At 36.7% G+C, this 18,094-nt stretch overlaps 2 protein-coding genes across 2 annotated transcripts in view; one reads left to right on the top strand and one right to left on the bottom strand.

Annotated features, from left to right (window-relative positions):
* Positions 1 to 18,094, bottom strand: part of Foxo (forkhead box, sub-group O) — a 120,384-nt gene that overhangs the window by 9,242 nt on the left and 93,048 nt on the right. The gene's annotated exons all lie outside the window — the stretch shown is intronic.
* Positions 12,222 to 18,094, top strand: part of Gukh (NHS actin remodeling regulator GUK-holder) — a 199,329-nt gene continuing 193,456 nt past the window's right edge. Inside the window, exons 1-2 of the mRNA XM_083051088.1 lie at positions 12,222 to 12,325; positions 12,438 to 12,481. The gene's annotated coding sequence lies outside the window, so the exon portion shown is untranslated. The remainder of the gene's footprint in view (positions 12,326 to 12,437; positions 12,482 to 18,094) is intronic.

Here is an 18,094-nt window from a genome sequence, read left to right on the forward strand (position 1 = left end):
TGGTGATAGAAAAGCGACACATGTTAATCACATAAAAATTTTCTATTTATTCTACATTTTTTATTGCAAAAAAATAATCCTGCAAAAAAACATGATTGAAATAAGAATAATAATTGTTATACTAATAGTGACGTTTATCGCGCTTATCCTATGTTAACAGTTAACACTCTATCAAAAAGTTTACTTAATTTATTATAAAATTTATATTATAAAATTAATTATAAAATTAATTATAAAATTTATTATGAAATTTCTTATAAAATTCTTAAAGAGCTCGAATTTGGCCACTGATGAAAGATGTTCTCGTTTTAATGTATGTGCTTGATATCGCGCACAATGCGCTTACGGAACGAGGACAGCATTCTTGCCGGCGATCAATTACATCTCGGTTTCGACAGATTGCAAATGGCCTTTCCGATACGGGGAATGCGGAAATGTACGGGCGATCGCTCGTCACAGGGAATTTGCGATGATGATTGGCGGCGGTAGCCAAGGAAAGGGACGGGCTTGAATAATGAATCGCGATCGTTAGGTAACTACAAGCACGGAAGCTTTAATTCTTAATCCGCTGTGGAGACAGAAAAAGGAACCAGGCCCGGCCTGAACAAACGATTTGTCTCGATCGCCTCGAGCTTCGAGGATGCATGATTCGACATGCACTCGCGATATACGTCATTTCCTACCATCGTGCACGAAAAGAAATCTGCGAGACGGAAATCGTATGAAAAAATCATGTGAATTAGAGAACTGTAGAAATAGGATTTTTTTTCATCGCACATATTTCAATTTGATAATTTCCCTCTTTTAAAGATAGGAACATTGAGTATGCAAAAGATGATTGATGTAATAATGCAAAAAGCAATGTTGATAATATGAAATTGCATTATACATTTTGCATTAATAATATATATATATATATATATATATATATATATATATACATATATATGTATAATACAAAAATTATATAATATATTACATAATATTATGTAATATCGATATAATATTATACAATATTAATATAATACTATATAATATTAAACATGTATTAATAAATAAATTTTCGAAATATGCGAGGATATAAAAATCCAAATATTAATAAATACAGCACGATTAGTTTGTCCAAGAAATATAAAGATATATCGTACGTAACGATTTCAGAAATATATCTATCGTTATGTACTTCATCGTTACATAAATAATTTCGTCATATTGCAATGTGTTTTGAAGCCATGCGCGAGACGGGAAACGATTATAAATAGCCGTATAAATATCGCGGAAGGAAACAGGGTTCTACATCAATTTTTACGGACGTGGTTTTTATCTTGTCATGGCGTATCTCTCACGCTTCTGTAAGTCTTTCTTATCAGAAGGACGCGGTTACTAAAGTTGCGGTTTGCGGACAGGTCGAAACCACGCGCGTGTCTTACGCTGATGATTTTCATCGCGCCATAAAGAGACCTCATAATCACGCCCGAGATAACGATAACACGTTTCAACGTCAACAGAGGATGTACATTAAGTAATTGCTGTTTGACACACAACTCTGATTTCACACACACATGATTATATAATTTTAAAATCAGAATGCGAACCTCGTCAATCAATATATAATCTGAGAAAGTGATTTAACGAATGTGTGTATCCAGATCATGTTATAGTTGTGCATTCTTAATGCATCGTGCATATTTAATCGCGCCGAATATTGATTAATTAATTTATTTTATATTTTATTGATTAATTAATTAAATTATACGCTTTTAACCACTTCTCTTTCGCAAATAGACCAAGTGAACTTTGTTGAATGAGTACTTCCTCAAGTTAGACAAAAGCATTTCTTTAGTAAGGCAATAGAGATTTTCCCCTTTGACCTCGGTTTTTAGTCTACAGTAAACTCGAGTTCCCTTTGAACTTGCGCCTCGATATAATTTAGCAGAGGTATCGCGTTGAAGATTTAAACCTCTCTACCGCTTTCTTATTAGAAAATTCGCGATGGTTCATGTTTAATTTGATCAAATCTCGCTTGAAAGTATACAATGCAATCGAATTATACATCTAAATCTAAATAAATCTCCGTTCTTCCGAATATTCGATTTTTAGTTTTCTCACAATTATAGACCGACTATTAATAAAAAAATTTGACATGATTAATCGACACAAAATTAAATTTGGACTAAATTTTATTCCTAAAAAAATCATTTAAATCGCTGTTGTGTAGTAAGCTCTTTAATTTGGCTCTCAATTTATTTCTTTGATTTATTCGAACAAATCCTCGCTCTTTTCCGAAATAATCGCGTCTACGTTACGTAATAACAGTTGTCAACGTCAGTCGAAAGTTTGGCAGCGATTGCGAGCGTAAAAGCTCGCAAAAGAGAAGCGGTATCGTTTTACATCGGCGACGACGTTTGTGCTCTCAGGTGATTAGATGATGACCGAGAACCGATCACATCCATGAAGAAGACTGCCAACAAGACCATCCCACCAATCCGCGTATATAACTCTCTCTCTCTCTCTCTCTTTCTCTCTCGGTATACATTAATTCAATTCCATTGACGAGCCCAATTTCGTAAAAAGCATTTGCCGAACGATCGAAGAAGGATCGAGTGTGCAGTTGCTTATGGCTGGAGACATGTACATATATACATATACACATACACACGCACGTGTACACCCACGCACCGCCTACCTGTATGCACTTTAGCCAGGCCACTCGTTTCGTGCTGACGTAAAAGTGATCCGTTACAAGTGGCGCAGCAAGACTTCGCTTTTACATCAAACAGACGTTTTTCATTTTTTCTCTCCACTTTATAATTAATTTTTTTAAATTATTTTTTCGGAAAAATAATCTTTTTCCTATTTTTTTTACACGTGAACTCAAAGAACCTATTATATTAATTAGGCAAAAGGATTACCTGTATTCTGCATAATCTGATATGTCTGGTTTTTTCTCGAGAACGATCGTGACTTTCATGCAAATACCGATAATTTGTATCACGCGAAATTTTTATTCGTACTCTCGATTATTCTCTCGTCACACGACCAAGTTGGCGAAGTTAACGTACGATATATTCTTCGCCGATCGGAGCGAAGGAGACGCGAATTAACTCGCGATCGAGACTAAAGGGAGCTTCGGTTAATTCGCGCTCGAGACCGGAAGTCACGAGCGACCGAGCGAGAAGTAAAACGGATTCCACTGCTCGAAAGTTGCGAGCACTCAAATCAGAAATCTAGATTGCCGGCCAAATGTAAGATCGAACGCTCAATTCGCTCGGTGATGAACCGGAAGAGAACTAGAGAGAAAGAGAGAGAGAGAGAGAGAGAGAGAGAGAGAGAGAGGGAGAAAACGAAAAAGATATCAGAATAGAGCAGGATAGGATCGAGAAGGCGAAAAGACAGTTTCTGGGGGGAAGGAGGAAAGAAAAGAGAGAAAGAAGCACAGAAAGAAGCGCACTCTTTCTCTCTTTCTCTCTTTTTCCGCCGCAGAAAAAGTATAAGAGAGAAACAGTGAGCCAATTCACTAATCCCGATTTCCGATCGCGTACATCCATTCGCGTATTTACGTTAACAGCTTCGATCAGTTTCCTCTCCATTTCCTTGCTGCTGGAGATAGAAGGGAGGAAAGGCCATCTCGTCTCGGCCGAGTCTCGCAGCGGACGATTCGCGGCTCTTGAGATCTTCCTTTGGAAAGCTATATTTGCACGAATTTCGCGGACGCGATCGTAACAGATATATCGCTTTTGCCGAGTGCGTTTCCCTCGAAACTGAATGTTAACAGCGTTTTTCGGGAAAATTGCGAGGAGGAGGAGAAGGAAGTTGTCCATTCGCGATGGACAAAATCGAGAGAAGTAATTTTTCTTAAGTGAAGCGAGTCATCTCTCCTGGATTAGTACTTTCGAGTAAAGGTTCAATATTTGATAAGAATTTGTGATCGTCTAGTCTCATAATTATGAATATATAAAAAAAATTTATATTTACAAATTTAAGATTAAAAAAAATATATATTTATAATATTATTAAAATTATATAATTAAAATATATTTATATAATATATAATATATAATATATATTTAAAAAATTAATTTTTATAAATATTAATAGAAATTTATATGGAAAAGAAGCTTTTATTTACGAAAATTCTGAATCTCACACACAGTTACTTTTTAGTCTTGTGAAATAATATAAAATGAAGCCTTTGCAACATAATAACTTTTTCGAATAAAATAGGAAAAAATAAAAAATTGAATAAAATTGCAATATTTGAAATATCTATGAAAATGTACAATATCTTTCTTTTCGCTGCTATATATGTAACTTCTCGAAAAGCGAAAGAGATGGCTCGTCTCGCGACGAAGCTCTCGCAGAATTTAATCCGAGATACTCGCGATCGTTCGTCTCTTCCGTAACTGTATATCATAAATACAGCTCCGCGATTCCGCGATGAGCACTATCGGAAAGTGGCGGTCAATATTAACCGAATATAACTGCGCTGTGTGTCCTGGCGATGCGCTACCAATAAAATCTGAGAAAAACTACCGATCTTCCTGGGCGGAAACGAAAGGGCGAATCCCCCTCCTTCGACATTCGCGGTATCATCGCGCAGATAAAGAAACACTATATTGTAATAGCTGGGAGAGCTGAAAAATTCCGAGATATTCCGTCGCGGAGCCAGCATCTCCCCGCTTCGTGAATCTTCCCTCTTTCCTTCTATTTTCCGCGGTAATAGATTCCTTTATCGACTCGGCCAGTGCCCCGCTGCTCTTTATCGCGACTAAGATATCGGCAAATAGAAAAACGCGCGGCAGATCTTCCTATTTCCGGAAAGTTCGAAAGTTCACCCCGCGACATAGGTGCAGATAATTGATCGCGCGGCTTCTTCTCCGAAGTTTCTCCCTTAGGCCGGCAATTCCCGAAAATCTGGATGCATCTAAAGTATCATTCTCAGCGCAGCGGGATTTTATCATTAAAAAAATTTTATCAAAACAAGTTTTTTAATTTTTCTTTTTAAAAAAATTTTTTTTTAATCGCCGTTTTAATCTCTTGTTGCCCCCTCAAATATTATTCTTTATAGTTAAGATTAAAATACAGCGAGGAGAGAGACGGTTCCGGGGTAATTTCGTAATTTTTCTCGGGAAGGGTTAAAAATGTATCCGGAGATGTACTCGTCCTTGGACGAGTATACGATATACAAGAAAAGGGACGACGATGCGGTTATACGGAGGAACGGGAAAGGCTTTCGCTCAAATTAGATACGGGAGAGTCCCGGACTTGTCGGCGCGCGCATTCGCCGATTTCGCCGCAATTTATACGTGGCAGTATTTTTGTGCAATTTGTGCCGGTTATGAGGACGTAGAAGCACGAGATGGTTCCACCGTGAAAAATATAGCGCGAATTTATCGCGAGGAGAGACCTGCGTCTTCCATCGCTCCATCGTATCTATATCTCTCTCTCTCCCTCGTTGACTCGAGAATATCCATTATTCGTCACTGTCGGCACGAAAGTGACCCGAGCTAAAGCTGCAAGTCATTTCTTCGAAAATTATCCGTATAGCTTATAAACAGAGTCGAACACAAGTTTCCTTCACATTAATATTTAAATATATAAATTACATCTTTGTCAAATTCTTCAAGCAGTTCGCGGATCAGAAGTCATCGATTTTTCTACTTAATCCGGTACAGCGAGAAAGAAAGGAAACACTCGCGAAAAGAGAAAGAGGAGCAAGAAAAGGTGGATGGCTCTCTTCCCTTTGCAAAGCAACTTTTGACAGCCATCCTTTCTTCTTCGGATTCTCCGCGTTCCTTTAGTCTTGTCCCGCCATTCGCCGACTGCCACTCGCTTCTTCGGAAATCCTCTAGGTCGAAAGAACCGGTGGTAATTCACGTTTAGGGAGCTTGATGGATATCCCCGATGCCAACACGACGTTGCGACGCCCGGCTCGTCGACGACGAATTCCCTTAACTGTTACAAACGAGTGTCGCTTTCAAGAGTGCGCACGCTAGGACGATTATTCCTTTTTTTTTCTAAGGACGCGCAAGTTAATCGAAATCTGGAAAAATTGATCGACGACAAGTCGATCGATGAGTTCTGCATCTTCGAAAGCTCATACAGCTTCTTGTACTAACAATAAGCTCGCAATAAGGGTGATTGAGATAATTAAATATTCGTTTGAGAAATGTTTTATTTGTAATGAAAAAAAGATTAGATTGTTTAAAAGAAAGAGTGTGATTGCTTTTTTATAATTTCTATATTATATAATATCTTTTAAATAAACTTATATATATAATTTTTTATTTTAATTTTAAAATTTCTATTTGAATTATATATGCATGTAATGTGCACGTGCGTTTTTCAGATGAGTATAATCGCTTATGTATGACATGTAATTTATACTTTGCTTAATCTATAAATTTCGCATAAAATTAAAAAATTTCTAGAATCGTTATAAATTTTCAGGATTTAATGTTCCGTTGAAAGTATCACTAATGTAATCTAATTGACTAATCTCATTCCGTTTCCAATCGATCGGACCTATTTTCTAGCCAGCGACGTATTCACTCAATAACCAGTTACGTAACAGAAGCACGCATCTCTCAGACTCGCATTTTCATTAGATAAACTTAGGCATCGGTCAAGATAATCGATTAAAGTGAGCAGGTGCACTTACACGTGCTAAAAAAAATATATTTTTACCGAAATTGCCACAAGTATGTCAAATATCAAAGAGATAAGAGGTTTGTAGAATATTTTTAGATTGTCAGATATAGAAACAGCACCTGCAGTAATAATATTTACGATATAAATTAATTTAACAAATTTCTTTATGCTCGTACGATATTAAATAAATTCCCTATTTGTATCTCGAGATTTTCTGTCCATATATAAAGAATGATTTCTTCTGAAGATATAATGAAACATTTAATACAAAATAAAAATGTTTTAATCTCCTCAAATGGAAAGAGATTTAAACGCGTACTTTGGATTCCAGATTAATTCTTAAATTGTGTGCATGTGTGTTAAAGCGAGAATTAATAGCAGATAAAAAATAAGAATATTGAAAGATTATGGAAATGTATAAGAATACACATCTCTCGTGCAATTAAATGTCATATATTACCGAAAATGTAGCGACAACTTGAGAATTGCATTCATATCGGGGATGAGCCACCTTATCGGCGCCGATATAATCGGCTGCAGTAGCGAGACGAGAGGGCTTATCAGCCTCGTTTTGCGATCGAATGTAATTTTTATTGTACCGCGCAACAGCGATAACAATTAACGGCCAGTGAAACAATGGATTATAGGGGGCGGGGACCGCCTTAACTACCCCAATCACAATCGCGCGCGGCCGACTTTAATCCGAGTAAGCGCGATCGAATGGCTCTGTGTGCGCGATTGTGTGTGGGTCTCGATCGGATATCCGGATAGTTATGCGGTAACGAGCCACGGGACCCTGACACCATTGATAACGATTCCGCTGCTTGTCTTAATCTTTCCCCCTCTTCTGATGTCGTCGTCGTCATCGTCAACGAGATTTCGCTCTCTTTTCTCACTTTCTTCCATCGTTAGTCGTCGCGGAAAATTTCGTCGCTGTCGAGAAATGACGCGGCAAAAAAATACAATATTCCTGATCGCGAATGAAAAGTATGAGGACTCCAATATAATTCTTACGCGTATTTTCGTAAACCGTTCGCGCACCTGTTATCGGTCGCAAATGCAATTTCATTGTTATGTTATAGACCTGCAAAATATAAGTGCAATCTCCACGTTGTGAGGCGGTTATCGCGATATTTATTCCAAGCTGCGTTATATTGCTCGCCGTGAGTGCAATTGCATTTTTTTTTCTTTTTTTCTTTTTTTTTTATGTAGTATAGATGAACGCCCTATCGCCTGCATACAAACATTACTTTGCAGAATTAATATCTAAAAACATTCTACGTTCTGTCTTTCTCTTTCTCTCTTTGTTTTACTCTGCTTATATTTTTATGTTTAATAAAAACATACACACATTTTTCTCTTTTATAGAAAGTTTTACGCTTCGTCGAAAAGATTTTAAAGAAAATAACACGATCGCCAGTTTTATTGAATTGAAATCTAGGACAACGTCGGACTAATTCTAAGAAATGTCGCACGACCGCGATTCCACGCAAAAGATTCGATGCCATTGAATTTGTATCAAGTAACGCGTTCCATGCTTATCGGAGTGTCTGATGACTTCCTGATTGCGTTGCAGTTTCGTCGCATAACGACACAACGAGTGCGACTATCAATATACAGAGTCCGAAAAATCATTTTCGTTCATATCAAACTGCAACTTCGAAGTGTACACGCGAGAAAAATTTTAAATAGCTTTTAATAGCTTTCCAGTCGGATTCCGAACATGACCTGAATATCTTTATTTTATTTCGTGTGAAATAAATTGTGTGCCAATAACAAAATTATAAATTATCTTAATGTATACGCTTTATTTAAATTATTTTCTAAATATTACTATTTCTCTATATCTAGCTGTCTGGAGCTGATAAATTCGTGTTCAGGAATAAATTATTATTTGTTTTATCTAATCAAAGCACAAATTAAATGTCAGTGTCGCATCACGCTAATATTATTAAGGATTTAGATAATTACAAGTTCTTTTTTACGGTCTCATACGGAAAACACGCTAATTTTGCAGATTGCAAGTGTCGCAGAATTTATGTTGACATTTAAAGTATCTTCACATTGTATTCCCGAGATTCTTTATTATCGAGTAAATGCGTTTCGCGTGCAATAGGTAATTAGGACGTGACATTCCTCGCTTGCGGAATCGCTGGCAGAGTTCTCTCGGTATCTCTCTTCGTAAGGCGATATTAATTCTCTTAAACAGTAATATTCCATTAATCCAATGATAAACGCCGCACGGTTATCTCCAAGCTGATAGGTTATCACGAGCCATACGGCGCCCAGTGCGATTTGATTGAAGGAAAAACTGCTTTTCTTCATCAACACTTGAGGTCGATTTGAGAAAACAAGGCGAAAACATGGTCAGTCGGTTATATTAAAGAAGACTCGAATCCAAATTTAATTTATTCATGAGAGCAGATATAATAACCGCCGCAGAAAAACTGTGTATTTGCGTGCAATTTAATCAAAAGATTTATTAAATTTTTATGCCAAGATTTTTTTATTTTCAATATTATTTAAAGCAGTTTTTATTTTCAATTATTTATTCTAGTTATTTTTAATTATTTATTTAATTATTTATTTTTCAATTATTAATTATTTTTTACAGTGAATCTAAGAACTGAAACATGTTTCATACAGCTTTCCCGCAAATCTTTTGTTTATTTGAAGTTTCGATATTCGACTACGTTCAAAGCTCATTTCACTTTGAAATTATTTATATATACAGTGATGAATTCATCAATCTCTGCATTAGTTTATATCGTTTCTTCTGCACATTCTTTCCGAATACAGTCCTGTCGAGAGTCCGCAAGACGACTGCAACGTCGGTTATATCTCCGGTTAGGAGCCGGCAAGTGGGTTAGCCGGCGAATTCCATGTCGTAACCTTCTTTTCCGCCGGGTAGCTCCAAAACAGCCGAAAAACTACGAACGTATCCGTCTTCGGGGACGCGACGATCGGCTTTTCGGTGAAACCGGAGCTTTTCACATATCGTATATATGTGTGTGTATGCGACATACGCGGACTTGAATCGCCAATCTCGCAATTATTATGCTAATACCCGGGAATAAAAGCTCTCGGGCATCGTCTCGTCCAGCAGACTTTCGCTTTTTCGGACTTTTTTCCCTCCATTGTCCCTCATCTTACGAAACTTTGATCACAATGCATTATGTTCGCGAATTCTGCACATGCCATCGTAAAATAAAATCGTACAAATTCTACTGGCATTTCATCTCTCTTTCTCTCTTTCTTTTTTTCTCTTTAAAAGCTTTATTAATTTTATTAATTGAATTTTAATAATTTTTTAATAAGATTTTTTAATATTTTTCACACTGAAAAAAGTTATTAATTTGAGTAAATAAATTTAGTTCATTATCATTTCTTTAGTTGAAATATTTAAGTATTTAAGTCAAGTACATCATATTTGATCAATTAAAGATATGATAAAGAATTAAACGTATTTAGTCAAATTAACACCTTTTTTTTCAATGTAAAGATTCTCGGAATTTTTTAATTCTTTGACAGCACACTTAAATGAAAGTTTCCGAGATCACTTTGCGCCGCTAAATATTTAAATCCGTCATATCCGAATTTCTATGCAGCTATAATAAATAATAAATTCCAATCAATTCTATAATAATAAACATGAAAATTAAAAAGCGATTATTTCTATCCTTTTCATTTATCGAGCGATATATAGATATACAAAGATATTTAGACATTTTTTTCGTAAATAAAAATTTTTTTGACCTTCTGGATATTTCATTTCCTGTCGAGGTAGAACCTTTTTGACATAAGTTTCACGTTTCCCGACCGTTGTGCGTCGCCGATTCTCGCTCTCGTACGACCACCCGTTATTGAATGGAATCTCAAGGCTGGCAACGCGCGCGCGGGCGTTCGATATTTATGTGATTGAATTGTGGGTGGTGGCGGTGTGTGCTAGTGTGGTTGGTGACCTATCGGGAAACCGAGCGATGCGAATCTGTGATTTGCGACCGCGGCTTTCGCTCGCCCTAACTCGGAGGTTTAGGGTCGCCGGGGATTCTTAATCGTCGGCGACGCTCTGGCGTTTCTTGCACCGATAAAAGCGGCCGCGATTGCGCAACGTGACCGCATGCACAATAGGAAGCGTAGATTATCGCTGGTTATCAGTTATCACGGTGGTTTTTTTATTCCGAAAAAAAATATATGTCGCACGATAAGCTTTTTTTTTTTCTCTCCGCCTCGCGGAAACGTATGGCTTTTCGAATCTCATGCAATATTCATGGCTAAACGCGCGTGTCTAGCGAGATTTGCCACGTGCCCGTCCTTCTGCCGAATTATTCTCAAGGCGACCATATTTACCATAGATTCGTTTCCATATAAACATTGAACACGGTGTCTAGGAGTTTAAAATTATTCCCTAAATTCGATCGCTAAAAATGAACGAATTTAACTTTTATTCCTCCGGTCTCTCGACTCTCTCTCTTACAGAGATTAATTTGATTAATTTATCTAATATTTATATGAATTAGAATAATACAAGCACGCGGCATTTTTCGATTTTATGTTAAAAGAATGGTATTTTTTAAAAAATAATATAAAGTTTCTTTAAATTCAATTAATATTTTTTCACAGAAATTAGCTGATTAAATCGTTAATTTGCTAATTAAATTTTAAAATAATATGTTAAAAAATTAAAATAGTAATATTGTAATAGTAATGTTGTAAATACTATATTATAATATCTTATTTTCGATTAATATTTTTTGACAGAAATCAGCTGATAATTGTCAAAAATATTAATCAAGTTTAAAGTATTACAACATATTATTTAAAACATTATTATTTTAAAAATTAATTAACAAATTATCGGTTTAATCAGCTGATTTAAAAAAAAGCGAAAAGTTGCTAATTAAATTTTAAAATAATAATATGGTAAAAGTTATAAAATAGTAATATATTATAAATAATATGTTATAATACTTTATTTCTCGATTAATATTTTTTCTTTCTAAAGCCATATCTTTTCGAACGAATCTCCTTCGTGTTTTAATTAATTATTAATATTAAGTCATATGTATATAGTATCGCGCGCGCGCTATTAGAATGAAGTTGCCGATGTTTGTAGCGAAGAGCGGCCATTACTGAAACGCCGCGAGTATCAGACAGTTCGAGCTGCGTCCCGCTGTGATTAATTAGTAAGCACAATCATTAGAAACGATTTCTAACCTTTGTATTGTAATATTTATCAATCGCATATCATAATTTCAACGTTAATATGTAGGCGTAATCGTTCGAAACGCATATTTCGCGAAAAATTCGATGCAAAATCTCTAGCCAACCTAACCCAACTTAATCTGTTGTCGCGCACGCGAATGTGTTGCGATCCGTGGATATATTTATCGTTAATTCTAGTTTACATATTTATATTGTGTATGTTATAATGCGAAATAATAAGATTATTCTAATATGTATGTATTTTATTTGTTACAGGTAGCATTGCGATTCACGCGTCGTGTCGGGAATGCCGTATAAAGTGTCGCGCGTCGGGAGTGCCGTGTAAAGTTTCGGACAATCGTAATTATTCGTGTTTTCGCGAGTGCTACGAAGGAGTAATGACGATCGATCAAGAGAGGAGGAGGAGGAGGCCCGGGGAGGCATCGGGCGACAGCGGGGCAACTGTGAGGTATGCAAAATAAAAACATTTTTTCTAAACTACATGTTTTTCTAAACTGCATGTTTATGAGATATTCGACACACACATATGCATATACATAATATGAATATTTTGTTTTCAGATCATTGTGTGCTGTGTACTACAACTCAGCTTGTGCACGTATCGGTGAGTGAGAAATTGTTTACTTTATAATATTTCTATAGCGCTAATGGGGGTATATAATATATGTTGAAAATATTAAAATAGTAATATATTTTAAATATGTTATAATATCTTATTCGCGATTAATATTTTTTGGCAAAAATCAGCTGATAATTGTCAAAAATATTAATCGAATTTAAAATATTAAAACATCCCTTTCTAAAAAAGCATGTTAAGTCGATTTTCGCAAGCATTGTTGCATCTTTTCCGCGATGTTGATTGACTGTTTTGATTCGCATTGTGCGTTATATTCGTAGCATCGAGAGGCTGTCATCGCGAGGGTTAGTAGTTTAACAGTTTGTTCAAAATAATATGTTATAATACTTTAAACTCGATTAATATTTTTGATAGTTATCAGCTGATTTCTGTCAAAAAATTAATTGAATTTAAAGTATTATAACATATTATTTACATGTTATTATTTTAATATTTTAAAATAATATGTTAAAAATATTAAAATAGTAATAAATAATATGTTATAATACTTTAAATTCGATTAATATTTTTTGACAGAAGTCAGCTGATAACTGTCAAACTATTAATCGAGTTTAAAGTATTATAACATATTATTTAAAACATATTTTATTTAATTTTATTTTGAACAAACTGTCAAACTATTAACCCTCGCGAAGACAGCCTCTTGATATTACGAATATAATGCACAACGCAAATCGAAACAGCCAATCAGCATCGCGGAAAAGAGGCAACAGTATTTGCGAAAATCGACTTAACATGTTTTTTTAGACAGGGAAAACACAGAATATAAACAATCGATACGCGTTATAACATCGGTGTGTCTTTCGTGTGTAATATTTTTAATTACACGAGCCAGTTGAAAATAAACGTCTGAGTGTTAGATGATATCCAATCTCGTTCGCTTGATCCTCAGCATCTCGTATGAACGAGGCTTTTTTCGGGATTAAAGGAGAAAGCGGGTCACCCAGGAGAGGAGGTCGTATGTCCTTGCCACGCGGTCGTATGTTCCTTCGGTGCCTCTCTAGAAAGAAGAAGGACCTCTTGTCGATTTTTCGTCTCAGACAGGTTTTGTTTGATTGATAGTAGCGTTTGCTCCCTTCTTCCCCCCCTCCCCTCGCACTTCTATCTTATCCGAGTTTTCTCTTTTTTTTTTATTAACAAAACCCTATCCCCTGCCATGTCACTGCGCTTTTTTGCCCTTTTCGCGAATCAAATACACCTTATATCGAACTTTTTGTGGTGTCAAGGAGCAGAGTTCTCCGTGACACTACCAGATTCGATACGCCGGAGATTACGCTGATCGATTCCGCAAATTGTGCCATTAGCTCTAATCCAAAGGAATAACCATTATATTTGAAATATAAATTATTCGGTATTTAACACGTATCTTATTTATTACTAAGCGTTTTTATGTGAAAATTTAAAAAATCAGACAAAAATATATTAATAAAAATAGCGATCCTCTCTCTCTATATCTCTCTTGTATAGTTTACACACACAATCAAATAAAAAATATAACATTAAGAATTACATTATAAAAAAATATATATGATTAGCAAAAATTCACATCTGTCACAATCAGCTGATCGTCCCGCGGCGATTACAAATAACATCCGGCACGTGACAAAGTACATGCATAGCCTTATTAAAAGTTCTAATATATCCCTAACATCTTCAGAGAGCTTCTGGAGTGTATAACATCTCGATTTGCAAAAAAAACAAAATGAAACGCGAGCGCTATCGATTCCAGAAGACAGCGCGCAAAATGGCCGGTGCGCGCGGTAGGCCTGTATTATATCCCGACCGCATTTCCGGCTCCTCGTCCGGATCAGTAGACAGGAGAGACGCTCGCTCGCATCTCTCCTCTCGTCGTTCTCTCACTGCACCCTTTATGCGCCGCGGCTCGAATCCCGGCCGGGATTTTACTTTTTCATCGTTTTTCGCGACGCGCGCGCTCTCGCGCTCCTCCTCCTCCTGCTCGCCACGCGAAACCCTATTCCCTTTATTGCACACAACTAGTCCGTAAACTCGTCCCTATCGCCAGGCCACGATAAAGGTCTCCCCTTTGTCGACGACGATCTATTTTTACCGGCTGGCCGATCTTAGCTCGTCGCGAAAAAGCGCTAAATCACCTCTCCGCGCCTCGTGTTCTATCGCTCCCTCCTCTCCCTTCATTCGAGCGATCAATTAGTTCTTCGCCCAGAAGTCAGTCATTTCACCCTTCGCCAATTAACGAACTTGTCGTTCGAATCGGAGATCAAACGGTATGGCATCGAGAGAACGACGATCGAGATTTCCTCCTTGCTTTAACCCATCGTCGCCGCTAAATAAACTCTTTCAAAAGGTATTACCTCTCTCGGATGTGGTCTGGGGCAATAAAGATAGTGCGACTGCTCTAATCTTTCATCTGTATCCTCTCCTCTCCTCTTTCTATTGCTCTTTTCGCTATATACTTTTCCTCTCTTACGTTTGCCGGTGAAATTTTCATTTTATTTTTATATCAACGTTTTTCGCTGGTAAAAATTGCGCGCTCCTTAATTTTACGCGAACGGAAAGTCTTCATTTTTTTTTTGAAAAATGTTTACATTTTTTTCCCCAAAAATCTACGAGTTTAAAAAAAATTAACAAAAGGAATAACTCTCTCTGATCAATGTCTCACGAGTACCGAACAAAGGTTCAGTTTTCGGCGAGTTAATTCCAAGGCGAAAAAAGGCGAAGAGAAATCTCACAAATGTCATATATCCTCGGATCCTCCGACACTCGTAGATCTCCTCTGCATTTTCCTCGTCGCGCGCTTGTTTGATGGCCCCAGTTTCTCTCATAGCTCTTCTGCCGGCTGCAGTTCTTTTTGCGTTTCTTCGCGACGGCTGTTCCGCTCGCTCGCGAACGGCTGGATAGCTAAAGGAAATGTCCCCGGCATTGTTATATATAACGTTGTATATACGCGCGCGCGCGTCCGTTAGGAATATCTTTCCACATTAAAAGCACCGACGACAGTCGACTGCGGCGGCAGATTAATCCCATCAATGTGCGCGATTTTTCAAGCCCCGGGATGTACTCCAACAATGACGACGGTCTGCTATATCCGCGCGGAAAAATAGCGCGAAACTTCTTTGTCTCTCGAGATTGCGTGTGGAAAAGTGTCAAATTTGTTAAATTGTAAGTTGCGCGTTTCTTATATATCGACTGGTCTAAATATGGCACAAGGCTACTTTAGCAATTTATTATTTTATTTTAGAATCATTTATGCATGAAAAGAAATATTAATTACCATAGCTAAATGTTAAGTATCTCTATATTACCTCTCGTCTAAATTTTAACCATGATAACTAATATTTTTAAATTATAGTTTGATAGAGAATTTCTTGTTAAATTATAGTTAAAAACATTAGTTATCGTAGCTAAATTTTTTAGACATGATAACTAAATTTTAGATGTAATATATAGGGACATCTAAAATTTAACTATAGAAATATAAAAGAAATTTGATATAGTAATATGAAAGTTGGATCCAAATGACTAGTTCAAACAAACCCAAGAGATAAAATATCGCTTTAAAAAATTTTGACGATTTTGAAATATATATAATTTGATTAATATTTACTCGCCAGAGAGATGTAAAAATATTGCGAATCGCATATCGCGAGCTTGAAAGATATTAAAGTATCATATGTGTCCAAAGTTTTCTACGTCTACCTTAAATGTGAAACTCTATTTAAAACTGACTCAACAAATTATAGATTCGATCCGTCCATAGCTTTCCCTATTTCACTTCTCACTCTAGTTCTGAGAGTTTCATTAATTAGTCTGCACCATACACACACACACACACATACTTGCTTGCTACATTGTTTGAGTACCCAAAGTTCATTTAATTACATTTCTGAAGTTTAATTTTGAAAATGCTTTAATTACCCGTTCTCCAACAAGAGTCGACAACTATCGATACGTCGTCTATCGAATTTTTTTCTCCAAGCCTCCATCGTCCTCCTTTGCTTTCGTCTATTCGTATTCGGGAACGAGGATGACGACCATAGGAAAGGCAAAAAGGGAGGAGAATTTCTTCTCCTTCTTTAGAATCTTCCTCTCTTTCTATCTCGCAGATACGCACTCGTATCCACGGAAAACGCGGAAATGCTGCCGGCGCGACGGAAATTCGCGATTTGTAAGCCACTTGGACTTTCGAGCATCCGAAACGATACCTCATCCGCTCCCGGTCCTCTCTCTGCCATCGCCTCTTCTTCATCCTTTGCCTCATTTCGCTTTTCATCGCCGCGGTCCGTTCGTTCTTACGAGCCGGCCAAACAACTCCGGCACGGATTTACTAGGGAAATTTCGCCGGCGGCGACAAGATGTAGTAATAAGAGCCCACTTTGACTGCACTTTCCAAGACGCACTAACGCGAATTAAGTTAGTCAGAGCGGAAGGATATGGGGGTTGCTACATCGAATACGACTCTCTTTCACGTTTCTCCTTCTTTCTTTTTTTTCTCTGCTCTCTATTACAATTTATATAATATTTGTAAAAAATTTTATCCCTCGCACACAACGAGAACTTTTATTTTTATATATAATACATCGCATTGTTTACTTATCTCGATAGCTTAGATCGATCGAAATTGCAAGGTGTTCACTTTAATAATATTACAGTCGACTCGTTTCTCAAAATTTTGCTGAGTTGATATTAAAAACCTGCTAACCGATTAATCGAAGGTAACATTTCGAGCTAGATTCTTTCTAAAGACGGCGTTAATGGGAAAAGCTTACCGTGCAAAACGAACTCGCGACATACGAGCTGTTTGTTTTGAAAGTAAGTAACATTTGTTTGTTTTGAAAGAGTCCAATTTCGAAACACCTTGAACTTAAATACGATACTGCATCTATATACGGATACAAAGTCTATTCCGGTGGCACGTGCTATTTAAAAATTGTCAAGATTTCATTCGCGTGCCATATCATTCCCAAGAGTTCATTTATGTCGTTCGTTCAATTTAATAATTAATATTCAACATGCCGATTTTCATGCAGATTTTATCCAACTTATTACTGAAATAATATTTAATTATCTCTCTCTCTCTCTCTCTCTCTCTCTCTCTCTCTCTCTCTCTCTCTCTCTCTCTCTCTCTCTCTCTCTCTCTCTCTCAACAGATATATTTCGTTAAACTCTTGCCATGGAATTTTTTATATATTTTTTTTTAATTAAAAAATACAAGAGAATTATTTCCATCATATTATAAGAGAATTATTTCCATCATATTATTTCATATCTGATGTGTGTGTGTATTTATGTAATGATTTATTATTTATTTATTTTACTATTTTGTTATACTATTAACTACGCTAGCGATATTTCCCATGCTATGAGATCGAAAAGAAACCTGTTAAATATTTAATATATGAACTTGAGAGAAAATGCCACAAACGGCGAGGGGAAACCCCACCGCCTCTCAAAGAATCTTATCAGATACTATATTCTGCTCTCTAATCGGGTTCGACAAAGAGAGATCCCGACTCGTCCCGGCGACGACGAAGCTCGACTGACGCGACGGGTACAAAGATATCGATCGCACGCAGGATACGAGACAGCGATCAACACGGGACA

The sequence above is a fragment of the Prenolepis imparis genome, unplaced genomic scaffold (genome assembly GCF_030444845.1).
Source record: "Prenolepis imparis isolate NDT839.2.m4 unplaced genomic scaffold, iyPreImpa1.0 SCAF_12, whole genome shotgun sequence".
Lineage (NCBI taxonomy): Eukaryota > Metazoa > Arthropoda > Insecta > Hymenoptera > Formicidae > Prenolepis > Prenolepis imparis.